The sequence below is a fragment of the Hemicordylus capensis genome, chromosome 4 (genome assembly GCF_027244095.1).
Source record: "Hemicordylus capensis ecotype Gifberg chromosome 4, rHemCap1.1.pri, whole genome shotgun sequence".
In the NCBI taxonomy this organism is placed as follows: domain Eukaryota; kingdom Metazoa; phylum Chordata; class Lepidosauria; order Squamata; family Cordylidae; genus Hemicordylus; species Hemicordylus capensis.
Window position 1 is genome coordinate 244,264,786 of NC_069660.1, and position 17,323 is coordinate 244,282,108.

Below are 17,323 nucleotides of genomic sequence, written 5' to 3' on the forward strand. Positions count from 1 at the left end.
TGGATGCTACACTTTTGGTATGCATATGATACATAGCTTTGGAATTTCCTCTCCTTATTTTTAGAAAATATATTCCCTCATTCACCTTAGATGCTTGTCATTGCTGAGTCAGCACCAGCTGCACGACAAAAAACAGACATTAGGAGGAAAGGGAAAGCATGAAAGTCCGTTATTGGTACAGAATGATGGAAAGAAGCAGCTTTTTGGAATGCTATCTGGTCCATGATTAATAAAGACAGAGAAAAGCAACTCTACTTCAGCAGCAGGAATGGGCCAAAAGATAATGTTAACATCCCTGCTTTCTGTTCAGTGTCATTGGAGGGTCTCTGAGCTAAAACTATAGATCTGAAAGAGGTGTGAGACATCTTGACACAAGAGTAGTTGCATCGAGATGTCAGAATGCCAAGTTAAATCTTGGAAGGAACAACTAACAAGAAGCAGAAATTCTGAGATGTCATAGATAGAATAGGATGTTGATGTATGCAAATTTCAGAGATGGATCTGCTATAGTTTTTGCCACCACAATAGCCTGAAGGCAAAGGTGTAGTGGCTAGAGTGCTGGACCAGGACCGGGGAGACCTGAGTTCAAATCCCCCTTCAGCCATGAAACTAGCTGGGTGACTCTAGGCCAGTCACTTCTCTCTCAGCCTAACCTACTTCACAGGGTTGTTGTGAAAGAGAAACTCAAGTATGTAGTATACCGCTCTGGGCTCCTTGGAGGAAGAGCGGGATATACATGTAGTAGTAGTGGTAATAATAATTAATAATAATAATAAAAAGAGCCTCTTTTGTTCTTCCAGTTGTCCAACTTTCCCCATCCAATTAGTATTGGTCATCCATAGACTGTTTCACTCCTTGGCACCAAATTCAGTACTACTTCAAGATAAATTCAAATTTATCAAATTCAATTTCAGCACCCCCACTTGCAAGATAGTGATTGGCTCATCAGAGGCTGTATCTGAAAACAGTTTAAATTGGGATCTAGCAGTTTGTTATCTGGTGAATCAATATAAAGAGAAACTGAGAACACATAGGATCATATTCAGAGCGGCTGACATAATGTGCCATTTCTCAGTGGTGTGCACCTCATTGGGGCTGCTGTGGACTCGTAAGGCAGCTCCAACGCTGCAGAGAATGAGTGGTTTTGCAATCAGCACTTCACAACAATAGGAGTAACTGCAGTAGTGCTGATCGTGCAACTGCTTGTTCTCTGCAGTGTTGAGTCTGCCTTTCGGGTCCACAGCAGCCCCAGAATGATGTACAGCATTTATGAGAAGCTGCAGATCATGTCAGCCAGCATTCTTAAAATTGCTATCGAAATGCTGGTTGTCAATGGGGTGTGCAAACAGGTTTGACGTTGAATGTGTTCGACCTCGAACCAGTTCAGTTCGACCATTTGGGGCCAGACTGAACCACCACCACCACCCCCTGATGTTCATGGGGTTCGCGAGCTTGGAATTGTATTATTATAATAAGAAGAAGTAGAAGTAGACTTCCGACTACAAACAGACAAACATCTGCCACACAATACACCAGATATAACTGTAGTTGAGAAGAAAGAAAAACAAGTTAAAATAATCGACATAGAAATACCAGGGGATAGCAGAATAGAAGAAAAAGAAATAGAAAAAAAATCACCAAATACAAAGATCTAGAAATTGAAATTGAAAGGCTGTGGCAGAAAAAGACCAAAATAATCCCAGTGGTAATTGGCGCCCTGGGTGCAGTTCCAAAAGACCTTGAAGAGCACCTCAACACCATAGGGGCCACAGAAATCACCATCAGCCAATTACAAAAAGCAGCTTTACTGGGAACAGCCTATATTCTGCGACGATATCTATAACAATTGACAATAAAATTCAGCCATCCCAGGTCCTTGGGAAGGATTCGATGTCTGGATAAAACAAACCAGTCAATAACACTTGTCTGACTGTGTAAACAACAACAATTATTATTACTATTTAACCTTTACTCTCCTCGGGGGAGTTCCTGGAGGCGGTGGGGTCTGTAGAGGTGACCCCTTCCTCTGCCAGCCTTCCTCGTGTCCCCCTTCACCCATTCAGGCACTCTTTAGCTATCTTTCGGCCTTCACCTGGCAGCCATTATGGAGGCCACGCGCCTGCGCACATGGCCTCTGTGTGGCCCTGGCCCCCTCCAGGAACTCCCCCAAGGGGAGTAAAGGTAATTATTTTTTTTAACAATTCCAAGCTCACGAACCCAAGCTCGTGAATAACAGATGACTGAGGGGGGAAATGATGGAAGTACGTAAAATTATAGTTTAGAGAGTGTAGACAGAGAAATATTTCACCCTCTCCCATAACACTAGAACTTGGGGTCACTCAATATTGGTAGTAGATTCGGAACAAAGAAGGTATTTCACAATACATAGTTAACTTATGGGATTTGCTGCCCCAGGATTTGATGATGGCCATGGGCTTACGTGGCTTTTGAAAGTAGAAGATGACAGATCTGTCAATGAGTATTAGCCATTATGACTAAATGGATCCTTCTGATTCAGACACGGTGGCTACAGATAACAACAGATGGAGGCTGTTACCTTCATGACTTGATGTGGATCTCCCAGAAGCATCTGACTGTCCACTGTTGGAAACAGGATGCTGGACCAGATGGACCTTTAGAGGACCCTACGGCTCTCCTTGTGCCTTTATGTGTCCAGTGAGCTTGACAGCACACAGTATTTCGCACACCACACACTGGGGTTTGTTTTGCAAGTGCTGTAAATCCATATGCCCTGAGCCATTTTTGGAAGGGCAGTATATTATTTTTTTACATTTTTTACATTTATATCCCGCTCTTCCTCCAAGGAGCCCAGAGCAGTGTACTACATACTTGAGTTTCTTTTTCACAACAACCCTGTGAAGTAGGTTAGGCTGAGAGAGAAGTGACTGGCCCAGAGTCACCCAGCTAGTTTCGAGGCTGAAGGGGGATTTGAACTCGGGTCTCCCCGGTCCTAGTCCAGCACTCTAACCACTACACCACGCTGGCTCTCCATATAAGAGCCAGCCTGGTTGAGCCATCATTTAAATGGCTCAACCACCCTGAGCCATTTTTGGAAGGGTGGTATATAAATCAAATAGATAGATAGACAGATAAATAAATATGTTAAGTAGCAATTTATTTTCTGAACATTGCTGCCTTTGCTCCTTCATTCTTTGAAGGACATGTGTAACCCACTCAGTTTCTGGTTAAAGAAGCCCCATTCATTGCCCAGCTCTTCCTACTTGAGTAATGGGGGTTCTTGATTCAGTAAAATGGCATCCTCATTACTCTATATAGTGTTTCCTTCATTCGGTTAATTTATTAAAACTGCTTGGGCCTGCTTAGCCCATTAAACTTCTCCCATTTAAAGTGCATAAAAGCAAAAAAAAAAAAAAAGTATACCGTATCACAATCATCCAAGTGACTATTAATCTGTTGTGACTAAATATTGATCTGTTGAAAGTGACTGGTTGATACAATAAATAAATTACATATTGATGTTTAAAATAGAGGGATCACTGTGTTTCCAAGTACTTTTTTTAAATCCAGAGGGGGTAACTGGTTCAAGCTTTTCTGTCATCATAGTATCTTCGTCCAATGTGCTGACATCCTTCATATTAGCCAGGGAACAGCAGGGATAGCAATTTTATTTAGTCTTGTCTCATTTGAAAATGTCATTTGCTCTATGAGCTATCAAAGTAAGGAAATGAAGCTTTCTCTTGTTTGTTTTGGGCAAGTGTAGTGGCTCTCTGGAATGAATGGATGCATACAGTGCAAGATATATGAAATGTGAGATGGGTAAGACAAATATGGAAGAATGTTGGGCAATGGCTTCTATTTTCTTTTCAGTTTTATATGGCCAATTGTCAGTGAGGCGACCAAAATATCTCAGTACTTGGGGAGGGAGAGAATTTTTTTTTTAGAGTTAATATTCCAGTTTTGGAACGTGTGTGTGTGTGTTCACACACCACACACACACACACCACACAGACACAGACACACACACGGACAACATGTGATAAAGCAGATGATTTCATATATTCTGTGGAGGATGTTAGCAAATGTCTTCACATACTTTGCTTGTTTGCTTCTGTGTAGACTTGCTGGATTTTCAAGGACCAGATCCTGTAGAAAAGAGGATGTGGGACTGGAAATTTTGTGCCACCACCAGCCCAACAGCAAGTCCATTGTATACTAAAAGATTCACTAACATTCCCAAAGTGAGCTTTCATATTACAGTTTGAGGACTTGAGTGCTAGAGAGCAGATTAAAGGGTGGGAAACGGAGCGGGCAGGGGGGCCTTCTTAAACCTAGGAGCTTAGCTTGAGCTACCCCTCTCCAGGTTTAAGGTTGTCCTTATGTTGGGCAAGGCAGAAAGTTCCTGTTCTATCTAGACCTGTGTTGGTCATTTGCAGAACCTCCTATATAGTATGGTCATTATAAATATGCAGTTGCTAGTCAAAGTAAGCTACAAGCCCATCACAAGGTTACACAACACCCTTTTAAACATGTGGCAGCTTGCCTGCACAAGCTCTGTAAAGCATGTTATGTAACAAATTTTGGCCAGCATGTTTAAAATTCATGTCCTTTTTCCAGTGGCTCTCAGTTCTTTCCATTCTTATATGCCATTTCCACCCGCCCCCAATAAAAGACAAGAATTAAGACTTCTAAAATGTAATTTCCTCCTTACATAGGGCAACTTTTGATTATAAAATAGTCCAGGAATTATTTCTTCACACATCTGAATGAAGGAAAAATATTGTTGTATATGCAGACTATGGGGGTAAAATCAAAGACCACAGTATAGCCAGACCCTAAAACCTGGTGCTTTGATGTAACCTACTAATTAACAAATCTAATTACAGCCCATTTACTCTTTTTCTTTCTCCAGTGCATGCATACACACACACACACACACACACACACACACACACACACACACACGGTTAGGAGAGAGTGATCTCATGCCTGATGGTATCTTTGTTAAAGATTCATCATCTTCTGGTGGCTAACCCATGTCCTTTTTAAACAACCAATAAAGAAAATTCAGAAATGTTATGTGTACATGCCCTAAAAAAAAAAAAATCACATAAATACGCTGTCAGGCACTTCCATGCGCAGCAACTTGGATCACTTGAGGCTGCTACTCATGGAAGTGGTGGTCATCACAGTTATGGCCCTTTCCTCTCCAGACAAACAACACCCTAACCATGAGCACTCAGCATGGAGTGAGTGAAATGCAGCTCTGGGGCAGGACATCCTCCCCACTTTTGGAGCTGTAAGCATGAGCGGGGCTTTGCTTCATATTATCTGAAGAGGGCTATTGAAATTAATGCAAGTTGAACAAGGGTGTTTTTGTGCTTTTGTGGAACTCCCATTGATTTCAATTGAGCTTTTTGCTGTTCTGGTGGAATGTAGCCTTAATGACTGATTATAATGAAACTGTGCCATAGTTTGTCAGTAAACACCTTCTATCACAATTGGCTTTGATTGGCAATAAAGCACCCTCTGTCTTGGATGCTGCAAAAATGCTGCTTTGTCAATAAATGAAGAGAATGCAATTTCAGATTTTATACCAGATACAATTACAATGAAAAATATGGCTACTTTACTTTTAAACTAATCTCTGTGGTAGGTGATTTGGGCCTGGCTCACATTTAACCGCCGTTTAGAAGTGCAGGCAAAGGCTAAAGAGATCATCCTTTGCCAATGGGAACCCTATTTATTTAGTAGTCCTTTTCACCTAGCAACAGACTGTTTTATATTGCCTAAGTTAAACAACTTTGTTTGGGAATAAAATTCTATGTTTTAGTACAATTTTCTGCATGTTTAATGGTATGCCAACAAAACTTGCTGCTTCGTTTCTATGACAGGTTTTAGAAAACACTGTTTTTCATATATTTGAGAAGTCCTGTGGAAAAGGTAAATTCATTTATAATGGATGGGTAGAACTTTTAAATTTGGGTAGATTTTAAGAGGACACCATCAGTCCAAAAAATATCTAACTTGTGAGAGAGGCTCCTGCCTTTGGGTTCCCCAGCTGCATCTGGTGGGTCACTGTGTGAAACAGCATGCTGGACTAGATGGTCTTTGGGCCTGATCCAGCAGGGCTGTTCTCATGTCCTTAAAAACAAAACAAAACAAAACTTCAGGTCCCAGTAGGAAGAAACTTAAGCCAATTCAAAGTTTTGAGGATCAAGCAAATAGGCTTTTTAATTTAAAAGGGAATTTTATGATACTTGGCTCAGTTATTGCATGTGTACTGTTCATGGTTTGACACTGTAGTAGCATATATCTGAAGTATACATGACACAGTAGCATACATGACACAGAAAGTATCATGGGGGAAGACAGGAATATTTCCTGCAGGATACCCCTGTAGCACCCCATGGCTGTCTTTTTATGTTATGTCTTGTCCCCTCCTAAGACACGTGGATGATTTTCGCTGCTTGTGTGAATAGCTTCACTATTTGGGTGAGCAATGAGCATCACATAGAAAGCTAAAATCTAAAAATGCTCTGCTTCCTTACTCATGTTGAGTCGTGATTTGACAGATGAGTAGAGGCTACGCTTAAATCATCTAGTTACAATGGAAATCCCAACTGGAATGCAAATTGGACATGTAAGTTCCTTGATGGCATCTGAGAAACGTTTATATAACTTGGTTAAAATTATTTATAAGAAAATACTCCCAGATCTAGTTTATAAAATGCTACCTGTATCCTGTCTGCTAGAATACATTTAACTCAATCACCAGTACTAAACAGTCCAGGATCCAGTTTTTGTTGGCACCAGGTTTCATAAAACTGAATTAAGACAGTTTCATTTTCCTGTCTTCTGTTTGATGTGTGTAGTGCTGAGAATAGCAGAAATAGAAAACAAAGTGCAATAGAACACAGACAAGCTGTAGTTGTAGAAACAGTTGTGGTTGTTGAAGGCGCCTCCTGCCCGCTTTCATTTGAAAATCTGTTGTTGAAGAAGGGTGGAAAGCAATTGTTGTTGCTAAGCAAAATTTGCCGAGCTTTTCATTACTCCTGTGTATATATTCTGTTTTGGACACAATTCCTGAACAATGCATATTTGTAGCGTTCATTCACAGAAAGTAATATAAAATGTCAACTGCTCCAACTGGCATATATTAAAGCCCTCAGCTCTGACTTGAATTGTTTCATTTTATATACTGTACTTTACTTCATCAGATTGGAGAATGTGATACAGACATATTTCAAGACAAGGTTAAAAACATCTGCAGTTTGGAAACAGGGTCCCTAGGGAGGGTGTTAAATCCAGAGAGTGCTGATCTGTTTCCTGTCTTTGTTATGATTTCTCCACTGTAACTGAATATCCCTCTGAGCTACAGCAAATGAGAGTTATCCTAGTACGTCTGTGTCAGCAGGCCAAGAATTGCTGGCTTCACCTCCCCCTTTCACGTATGCACAGCTAGCTTCCAGAATCCCAAAACAGATTTTTTATTCATTTACATTTTAAAACATTCTCTGAGCTTGCTTTGAATGAAATGGACATTTGCTGTATGCTCTCATTCTTTGTTACAAGTATCAGTCTTAGGTTTTAGTATAGAGACCCCACCTGCTCCTGCTCATGTTTGCTGCGGAATGCAATATAACCATAAACATGCTGTATGTTCAAAACATATCACATATTTATATACGTATTACATATTTATATGTCCATTCATATAAAGCCTTGTCCCTTTTTTTGGATAAAGTAATAAATTTACCATACAAGGGCAATGCAGTGGATATATTTCAACATATCATGTTGAAGTATTGGAATTTAAGGGATGAGTTAGATCTTCCTGTGCTGGATGGGGTTACACTCCCCCAGAAGGCGCAGGTACACCATTTGGGAGTGCTCTTGGATCCACACCATGGTTTCTCAGGTGGAGGCTATGGCCAGGAGCGCTTTCTATCAGCTTCAGCTGATTTGACAGCTGCGTCCATTCCTTGAAGAGAACGATCTCAAAACAGTGGTGCATCAGCTGGTAACCTCCAGGCTCGACAACTGCAATGCGCTCTACGTGGGGCTGCTTTGTATATAGTTCGGAAACTTCAGTTAGTTCAAAATGCGGCAGCCAGATTGGTCTCTGGGGTAACCCGGAGAGACCATATTGTGCCTGTCTTAAAACAGCTGCACTGGCTGCTGATATGTTTCTGGGCGAAATACAAAATGCTGGTTATTACCTTTAATGCTCTGAACGGCTTGGGTCCGGGTTACCTTAGAGAGCGCCTTCTTCGGTATGATCCCCATCACTCATTGAGGTCATCTGGAGAGGTCCATCTCCAGTTACCACCGGTACGTCTGGTGGCGACTTGGAACTGGGCCTTTTCTGTATCTGCTCCTGGTCTATGGAATGCATTCCTGGCAGATATCCAGTTTAAACTCGCTGTCGGCCTTTAAGAGAGCCCTAAAAACCTATTTGTTTGGCCTGGCCTTCCAAGACTTGTAAAGTGTTATTGTTTTTTAAAAGTATTTTAATTGGTTTTAAATGGTTTTAATCATTTTTGAATTGTTTTTATATTGTTTTTAGCATTGTGTTTGAATTGTGGGTTTTTATGTCTTTTAAAAAAGTTGTTGTACACGGCCCAGAGCCTCTGGATGGGGCGGTTTATAAATGTAATAAGTAAATAAAAATAATAATATTATTATGCATCCTATGTCAGGCTTCTTCTGGGCCACTTTTCTTGAGATTCACATTTCTTGAGCTTCCTATGGGGATGTCCAGTGATGGCGCTGAAGTTCATGTTATCCTCTCTAATAAAACGCTTGGTGTCCGTCCGTGGACGGACACCAAGCGTGCGTTCGTGCCTCGACTGTTCTGAGCATGCGCGGAGCGCATGCTCAGAACAGTCCAAGAGAGACACGTCCGCCAGCACCCAGCGGCCATGTTGAGCGGCCACAAATGGCCGCGCCGAAGAAGCCGGGACTGCGGAGGAGGGAGAGACTGGCTGAGGCGGCGGCAGAGCCGCCGCCTCGGCCATTAGCGGCGGCAAAGGACCGAGCAGCAGGAGCCGCCAAACATCTTGGGTGGCCAGAAAGAGCCGCCCCAGGAAGCCAGGAATGGGCCCGGGCAGCGGAGGGCCTGGCCGGAGCCGCAAGCCGCGGCGGGTGACGGGCCCGCCGGAGCCCTGGGTGGCTGGCCCGGCTGGAGACGTGGGCCGCGGTGGGTGGTGGGAGGGGGAATGGCGGCGGGGGTCCAGACCGGCCCAGGGAGACGGAGGCCGGGACTGGGGGCCGAGCGGAGGCCGAAGAAAACTAAAGGTGAAAATGCTGTTGCCGCCGAAGTCCCACCCTCCCTCCCTCCCAACTTCCGAAACCACCTTACCCCGGCCCGTGACAGTTGAGCAAAGGAAGACCTCAATTGAAGAGGGAAAGAGGAGCTCGCAAGCAGTGCTCCTCCCTCTGCAAAGGCTCTGCCCGAACTGGCGCTTTAGGCGAAAAGGACGCAAGAGGCGTCCTTTCCGCCCCAAGTGCCAGTTCGGAAAGAGGCTTTGCAGAGGGAGGAGCACTGCTTGCGAGCTCCTCTTTCCCTCTTCAATTGAGGTCTTCCTTTGCTCAACTGTCACGGGCCGGGGTAAGGTGGTTTCAGAAGTTGGGAGGGAGGGAGGGTGGGACTTCGGCGGCAACGGTGGCGGCAGTATTTTTAAAAAAAAAATCAGAAAAGGGGAGAGGAAAAGGCTAGCGCCCGTTATTATAACGGGCTTCAAAATACTAGTATTAATATAAACTTCTACAAAGTCACAAGACATCCTCATAGGGAGCTCAAGAAATGTGAAGCTCAAGAAGAGTGGCCTACAAGAAACCTGACATAGGATGCGTAGTAATTTTCTGAAACATGTATACCACTAACTGCCTTGCCCTTGTCCACTAAATCTATTACTTTATCAGTAAATACAGATAAAAGTATGTGCAGTAATCATTTTTAAAAACCTCATGCAACAGAGAACAATACATGGATCAACATCAGATTGGAAAGTGGTATCCTATAGTGTTCTGCAGCTGTCAGTGTTGGGCCTGGTACTGTTCTGTATGAGTACACCAGTGTTCAGTATAACATAGTTTCTGGGTTTTAGAAATAAGTAGTATCATTCAGCACAGCCAGGGCCATCCCTAGGAAGCTGCGGGGCTGGGGGCAAATCAGCATGTGCAGGGCCCCCTTAACATTTCACATCACTACAGCCACTTATAAGACTTTTTGGATGGGTTTTTTTAATTAAAAAATATATATTAAAAACCAACAATCTGTCCAATCCACTTCAATATAAATATACATATTCCTCCCACCCTGCCTACATCTCTGCTCAATACCAAGCCCTGTGTCAACTCATTCCAGGTGATCTAAAGGCTGGTGCAGAAAGGGGGTGTTTTACCCTTTTTTAATGAAGGCAAAGGGTAGATTCCTCCATCTGGGGGTAGAATGATGGTCTAAGGGGGGCCCTTCAGTTCCATACTTTTTTGGGGGGTAATTTTCTGCCATGGAATAAGACACCTTTAGGACTTCTTGGTGTGTAGGTTTTATTTTTTAAATTAAAAAGAGTGTTATAAACCAACAAATTCCCCAATCCATTTCAAATTAAATATTCAGAGTCTTCCCCATCTGCCCTACATTAAGAGTCTTCCCAATCTGCCTGTTATCAAAGCCCCATGGCAAGCCATTCCCCAAATATTCAAGGGGTGGGTGGGAATCACACAAAAAGGAAATAACATTATACCTCCATTACTAAACCTGAGAAGTCAAAGGCTGGGCTGAGCAGGGCTGGGCGGAGGATCTGCACAGAGCTGTGGTGGGCATGGGCAGCCAGTGCTGGCCACTCTGCCTCCTTCCTTCCTTCCTTGCTGCCAGCAGCAGGCAACCTGCCTGCCAGCTGGCCCTGGAAAGAGCAGGCTTCAGTGAGGCCTGCAGGAGAGGCCTCTCTGGAAGCCCCACCCTCCTGCCGAACAGCTGAGAAGGGGAGAGGGAAGGAATTGTAGCAGGGAGCCTTTCAATAGGGGTGTGCACGGAACTGGCTGGCCCGGTTCGGTTCGAGTGCAAACTGCGCTCAAACCTGACCAGAACAGTTCACTCCTCCCCCCCTCAGTTCGATTCAGTCCCGGGGGGTTTGTGATTTTTTTAAAAAAAATTACCTCTAGCCCCTTCAGGGGCTTCCTAAAGGCCCGGGGGGGGGGTGTCCATGAAGTTCCCCTCCCCCTGCTGGCCTTGGTAATCACCACCGCAGCCTGGTTTACTGTAGTTTCTGGCCCATTCGGGCCTCCGTAAGTAGGCACGGTGGCCATTTTTCCTGCTGCCGTGCATGCGCAAATGGCCTCTGCGAGGCCCTGGGCCAGAAACTACAGTAAACCGGGCCGTGGCAGTGATTACCGAGGCCAGCTTCGTGGGCAAACACACACACCCCTGAACACCCGAATCAGTTCGCACATCCCTACCTTTCAATTGATCCTGCACTGTACCAAAAAAGAAAATGGAAAAAAGATCAGCTCCCACTGGGCTGCGTGGGGAAATATAAATTGCTGGGACTGGGAGAGAGAGCAGGGCAGGCTGCAGTGTGCCCAGAGTAGGTTGCTATATTCAAGCTTCCCAAATCCGGGTGGCATAATTTACATATTATGTAAATTACATATTATGTAAATTATGCAACTAATTTTATTTATTTATTTGACAGATTTGTATACTGCCCGCCACTACTGAAGTCTCTAGGCAGTTGCCTGGAAGGAGAAGAGGGTGAGGGGCTTGCTGCACGCAGCAGCTGCTGCTGGGAAATGAAGGGGCAGTTGCTCCCAGCCCTACGCCTCCCCACAGCTCATGGCCCTGTGACTGAGCAGGCACACAGCACACAGAAGCAGCTAGGCAGACGGGAGCAGGCTGCTTTCTCAGCTCCCAGCCAGTTGCAGAGGAATCCAGGCAAATTGGGTGGCAGATTTGAAATTAGGGTAAAAAATGGGTGATTTCAGCAGCCGGGTGGAGGAGGCAAAATTCAGGGGCTGCCTAAAATTCCAGACCACATGGCAATGCTAGCCCAGAGCAAGGCGGTCACCCCACCCTAAGGACAGCCCTGAGCATAGCATAGGTAACATGTCATTTGTATGATTGTGCTCTGTGCTGCATAGTGCAGTTCAAGAAGACGTTTGACATATTGTATGGGAATAAGAATAAAGAAAAGGAACAAATAGGAAAAATGTCCTATGTAGGAGACCTACCTAGATTCTAATGGATCTAGAAGGAAATCCCTACAAGAGCAGGTGAAAAGAACCGGGTGTGTTGTCCTAGAGGGAAAAGGTTATGTATCAATGGTTTAATTTCTTTTTTAAAGGATCTCAGATTGAAAAGGGGAATCAATTATTTGCCTTTACTACCAAGTATAGGATAAGAATTGTTTTAAATAAGAGTGTTGCAGATTCAGATTAAACATCAGATAGACCTCCCCAGTCTGAACAAACAGGTTAACACTGGAGCATATGGCATATATAACACTAGAGATGATGGAATCTTGTTTCTTGTGTATTTAAAGGAAAACTTGGACCTGTGTATGGCTGTTTTACTTTAGGTATACGTTTTCTTGCTCTGGGGCAGGGCATTGGAAGAGAGAATTCATTAGTGTAGAGTGTCTGTCTATACAATTCAGTGATTTAGAACACAGGAGTTTTGTTTAGGTTATAGATTAATTATAAGAAAAATAGACATCTCAAGAAGAAGGCATGATAGTATCCATATGGCTGACCTGATAATCTATATGATGAATGCACTTTTGAAGTACTTTTGAAAATTAGCTGAATTAGCTGATTTTGATTAAAATGCGTTTGTCTACCAAATTTTGGTAATCAGGTTAAAATGCAAGCTAAATTTCCTATATGATCATTGAGACCAGCAGATATAGGATGCTATTAGTTATTGCTAATGTTGAAAGAGTGATATGATTGCTGAAAGGGGAGCTGGCTTCTGTAGTTGTGTATGATAAATTAATATAATTTTCAATAGCACTTCTCAGCATGCAAAATCCTTTACCATTTTATCTCAGTTTGAAATTAATCTGAGTAAAAGTTTCCTTGGCATCAAGTTCTTAAAACCTGGTAAAAAAACCAAAAATGCAACCAAATATTACACACAATAGGAACATAGGAAGCTGCCATATACTGAGTCAGACCATTGGTCTATCTAGCTCAGTATTGTCTTCTCAGACTGGCAGTGGCTTCTCCAAGGTTGCAGGCAGGAATCTCTCTCAGCCCTATCTTGGAGAAGCCAGGGAGGGAACCTGAAACCTTCTGCTCTTCCCAGAGCGGCTCCATCCCCTGAGGGGAATATCTTACAGTGCTCACACTTCTAGTCTCTCATTCATATGCAACCAGAGCAGACCCTGCTTAGTTGAAAAGTCATGCTTGCTACCATAAGACAAGCACAATGATGGAATACTAATGGCTGATTTGTTTTTGTTAGTCATATGAACATTTAGAAGGCCCAGATAATCACTCAAATATCCCATTCAGTAAAGGATTTCTGGGAGTTGCTTATTAGATAACGTATCCCTGTTTTTCACTACACCTACACCCTTTCCCTTACGCCAAGCTTTGTGGAAACTGATTTATGCAAGTTTTTGAGCTTTGAGCTTATCATAGGAACATAGAAAGCTGCCTTAGATCTGTGGTCCATCTAGCTCAGTATTTTCAACAGAGACTGAAAGCAGCTTCTCCAAGGTTGCAGGCAGGAGTCTCTCTCAGTCCTATCTGGAGATGGCCAGGGAAAGAACTTGGAATCTTCTGCATGCAAGCCTGCAGGTGTTCTTCCCTGAGTGACCCCATCCCCTAAGGGTAATATATTATGGTCCTCACAGTCTCCCATTTAAATGCAAACCATGGCAGACCATGCTTAGCAAAGGGGACAGTTCAATCTTGCTACCACAAGACTAGCTTTCCTCTCAGCTTGAGGAAGGTATTTGACCCTGGTCAACAAAGTCATTTCTATTGGAGGGAAGGGAACTGGAGATGAAGATATTCCCATAAGAGACTTGCTTCTCCCTGTATTTTTTCCTTCTCGCCATCCCAATGGCCTGATCCCTCCAGCAACCACAAATCACTATCAGTGGAATGAATGTTTTCAAAGGGGAACTTCTTCTCCTTCCCACTCCAGTGATGGGACTGTCGCTCAGTGGTAGAGCATCTGCTTTGCATGCAGAAGGATCCAGGATTGATCCCTGGCATCTCCAGGTAGGGCTGGTAATCTGAAACCTTGGAGAGCCACTGCCATTCATAATAGACAATACTGAGCTAGATGGAACAATGGTCTGGCTTGGGGTAAGGCAACTTCCTATGTTGTTGTTGTTTTTACTATGAATTGCCCAGGTAATCTTAGGTGAACTGCAATAACAGAGAGACCAATCAAGATTTGTGCTTGAGACAGAAAATTCAAATGGTGAAAGATACGACAGACTAAATAATTTTATATTTTGCTGCCCTTTAATGGTACTCCACAATTTACTACTTCTGAGGGGCTGCCTGGCCCTACCTGTAGGTAGAGCCTAGCAAGGTCTCAATTGTACCTATAGATATTGACTGTATGATATTGCTGGAACAAAACATAAATTTTGCAACTCATTCTTTCCTTTTGTAGCTGATGGTTTCCCTAGTTGCTTACTTTTATAAACCTAAGTGATAATTTACTCTAGGATTGCCTTTATAATGATTATTTTCTAACTCCTTTGTTGGTTGCCTGAAAATTATACCTTCCCTGCTGGGTTAATTTTTGTTTATTTGTTTTCCTTTTTCCTTGTTGGAGAGATAGACATCTGGCAGTGCTTTGATGCTTTCTGGTATGATCTATGGTTCTCAGGCTGATTAAGCTGCCAGAGTTCTGACCACACTGAATCTCAGCACATCCAGTCAGCATATTTCCTCATCTTGGATATGTACTGCTTGGGAAGTCTGGAATTTGAATTGCGTCCCCTTGAACTAGTCAGTGAAGAATAGCCAACAGATTTCCAGTAAACTGTACATATCTTTAACTCAGATAAACAGGCTTGAAGTATCTGAGCCATGCCCTCTGTGAGACTTCCGAGGAAAATGAGAGTGGTGCTGGTCAAGGGAGTAAAGATAGCACATCTTGTGATCTGTAAATTACATGCTCTTTTCTAACACAGACAAAATATGTCTTCTCCTGCTGCCCTGCCCCCATTTCAGCTTGAGATTGTTGCAGAAGGTACTGCAGGAGCGGCCAGTGAGGGCAGCACCGGTGGGGAGGAGGGGCGAGAGGCACCTTAAAGGAGGTAATAAGCAGGTGCTTACCATCGTGTAAGCAGCACCTGCAAGCTGCGGCACTCCGGTCACAATCCTGTGCGGGGCAGCAGCGCTCCACCCAGCATCCAGTGGGGCCTCTGGACATGTGCAGAGACCAGGGCCACCGGATGCTGGGTGGAGTGCCGCTGCCCCACGTGGGATTGCGGTCAGGACACCACAGGTTGCAGGTGCTGCTTACACAATGGTAAGCACCTGCTTATTACCTTCTTAAAGGTGCCTCTTGTCGTCCCCCACCCCACCACTACTTTCACCATCCACTCCTGAGGTACTGTATAAGATTTTTCTCTGTTAGTTTTGAACTTGTTACACTTTGGAGTCAACATTATATAAGATCCATAGATCCTTGTGGACTGTGTGCACACAGCTGTGTGCAAAGATTTCTCTTTCACTGGTGATCACTTCATATTGGAGATGATCAATGCTGTACAGACATAACCATACCAATTGCAAATTTAGTGCATGCATCCAAAGGTATAATCACATGGAGTCTGAGACACACATGGAGGAATACGTCTGCTCCCTGCCATCTCTCAATAGCACTCTTGCATCCTACAGCTGTGCAGTCCACTGCAAATGCATATTTGTGTGCTCTTTATTACATTTAGATAGTATAGTTAATTGTGACAGAATGTAAGGAAGTATGCAACACATGGGACCCAAGCCAATTAGGTCTTTAAGAGGAAATAGTATCATCTAATATTATGTCTACAAGGCAATAGGAAGTCAGTACTTGTCATGAACCCAAGCCAACTGTACCACCTACCAGGCCTGTGCAACAAGAGTTCAGGGGTTGAGGAGTCTGAATGGAGGGCATACCCGCCTCCCCCTCACCACTGTATCCTTACACCACAATCCCGAATGCAGGAGAGCTGTTGCTACCTGAGATGCTTGATCCTGAAGATTTTCTGCCCCCACCTTGCCCAGAAGATACTCCTTTGCCTCTGTCTCCTGATTCTGAGGACTCCCTGGAAACACAACCAGTAGAGGAGGAATCACTGCCCTGTTGGAGAAGCTTGCATCTAAGGAACAAGTTGTGGCTTCTTTAAATGACTACATCCTCTAGAAGAGCTGGGAGGAGCCTGAAACAGAGATCCTGGAGTTCAAGAGCTCAGTCTTGAAAGAGCAGTGGTTGAAGCAACTTCATTGTAAAGCCTGCCTGCCTGCTCCCTGAGCTCTTGCCTTGGCTCGCTGGTACCTGACCTTCTGTTTGTTTCCTTTTCTGTCTCTAGCTACTGACCTGTTGCTTGCCTGACCACACTGCTCACCTGCCATGACTGGACAGCCTTTTGGTACTGACTTTTGCATGTGTGACCTTGACCTTGCCTTATCCTATGGACTGCTCTCTGGCTTTGACCCTTGGCCTGATTGATTTCATGGACCTGACTGCTCACCAGTATGTACCAAACATGACAACACTCTGATTGGAGTCTATATATGACATGCTTTTATTGGCCTACCTATCAGTAGTTAGGCCACCTTAGATATTACAGTGACTGACATCAGGACTAACACATTACACTAGTGCAAAGATGTAGCACTAACTAGTTCCATTAAGTTGGGAATTTGCACTTCAGACTAGTGTTGCGCCAGTACAATAGGGTGTGCATGTGCAATCTGTAGCACACCTTCTGCTGTGAAACCTTTTCCTCAGGTTCCATGTGTCGTAGATGCAGAGCTATCCGCTTTCCTTGTTGCACAGGAACAACACTTGTACAAGTGGACCAAGACTGCAAGAGGTTGTGGGACAACTCAAGCTACACAACCTTCTTGTGTGTGTTCATCTTTGTTTATGGCTCTAGTGCAGCATTAGAATGGATGTCAGCCAGTCAAAACATCTTGAGTATTTTTATGACTGATATTTTATGTTTTTCTGCACATTTCACAGAATGTGCTCATTGATTTGTTTTAATTGCTGAATACTGGTTTTGTCTGTATAATATAATATAATCTTACACAAAATGATAATTCTTCCAGTGAAGATAAAGTGTCTTACTTATCTACTGCATTGCTTTTCTCTCAAGTT

General features: G+C 43.6%; 1 protein-coding gene and 1 long non-coding RNA gene across 5 annotated transcripts in view; one reads left to right on the forward strand and one right to left on the reverse strand.

The window, feature by feature from the left end:
• LOC128323741 (uncharacterized) overlaps nucleotides 1–11,761 on the reverse strand; it is a 43,174-nt gene extending 31,413 nt beyond the window's left edge. Inside the window, exon 1 of one of the 2 annotated variants that reach the window (XR_008306451.1) lies at nucleotides 11,443–11,761. This is a non-coding gene — a long non-coding RNA (uncharacterized LOC128323741). Of the gene's footprint in view, nucleotides 1–10,730; nucleotides 10,936–11,442 lie in introns of those variants that run through there. The other variant, XR_008306450.1, reaches the window with a different exon arrangement.
• Nucleotides 1–17,323, forward strand: part of COLEC12 (collectin subfamily member 12) — a 162,181-nt gene that overhangs the window by 32,889 nt on the left and 111,969 nt on the right. Inside the window, exon 3 of one of the 3 annotated variants that reach the window (XM_053247412.1) lies at nucleotides 16,530–16,693. The exons of the other annotated variants lie outside the window; for them this stretch is intronic. The gene's annotated coding sequence lies outside the window, so the exon portion shown is untranslated. The remainder of the gene's footprint in view (nucleotides 1–16,529; nucleotides 16,694–17,323) is intronic. 3 annotated transcript variants of the gene reach the window in all.